Here is a 753-nt window from a genome sequence, read left to right on the forward strand (position 1 = left end):
AAAAAAAAAGTAGGCATTTACTTCACCAGCTCAACGAGTTTCCCTCCTTATTTTTACTGACACAAACTGATGTCTTTTTATTTTCTTATCCTTACAATAGCAATAGAAGAAACAAAGTTTACCTGAATTATAATAAGCTGCTGATGGATATGCACCAGGAACATAGCACGTATAAGTAAAAACAAATATTAACATCAGATTCCTTCACAAAGAGAATTGCAATTTCAAATACCCGCTGATTTAACAGAGAATAGGAATTCATTACAATTTCAAATTACTTTCTTAGTAGCCTCTGGAGCAGCTTATACCTCTTCATCTGCAGCAGGAACTATTATTCCATCTCCATTTCTGAAAATTGAAGAAGACCCTTCTGCCATTTATAAAAATAGGATAAAATCAAAAACCGAAACCAAAAAATTGAACCAATAAATCAAGTCAAAATATATAAAATTGAAAACAAAAAGAAAAGTTATGAAAAGTTATAGATTGAGAACTTACAAGAGAAAATCACTAAAATGAAGAAAGAACTCCCTGAATATTTCTGAGTAAATCAGTTCCAGACCCTAAAACAAACACATAAAAATAAAAATAAAAATGAAGCATCTATCAATCGAATTGTTTATCTACAATATTATACTCTCAGATATAAAAACTTATTCTCAATCTTTAAATCGAAACCCTAGAAATCTATTGTTTCAAAAAAAAAAAAAAAAAAAAAAAAAAAAAAAAAAAAAAAAAAAAAAAAAAAAAAAA

The 753-nt window shown here is 27.4% G+C and overlaps 1 long non-coding RNA gene across 1 annotated transcript; it reads right to left on the reverse strand.

Annotated features, from left to right (window-relative positions):
• Positions 1-199: 199 nt before the first annotated feature.
• LOC113338193 lies at positions 200-715 on the reverse strand. Its single transcript, XR_003354663.1, has 2 exons — positions 499-715; positions 200-370 (listed from the first exon to the last, which is right to left on the reverse strand). It is a non-coding gene; the product is annotated as an uncharacterized LOC113338193 (long non-coding RNA).
• Positions 716-753: the final 38 nt, after the last annotated feature.

This window comes from Papaver somniferum, unplaced genomic scaffold (assembly GCF_003573695.1).
Source record: "Papaver somniferum cultivar HN1 unplaced genomic scaffold, ASM357369v1 unplaced-scaffold_18575, whole genome shotgun sequence".
Lineage (NCBI taxonomy): Eukaryota > Viridiplantae > Streptophyta > Magnoliopsida > Ranunculales > Papaveraceae > Papaver > Papaver somniferum.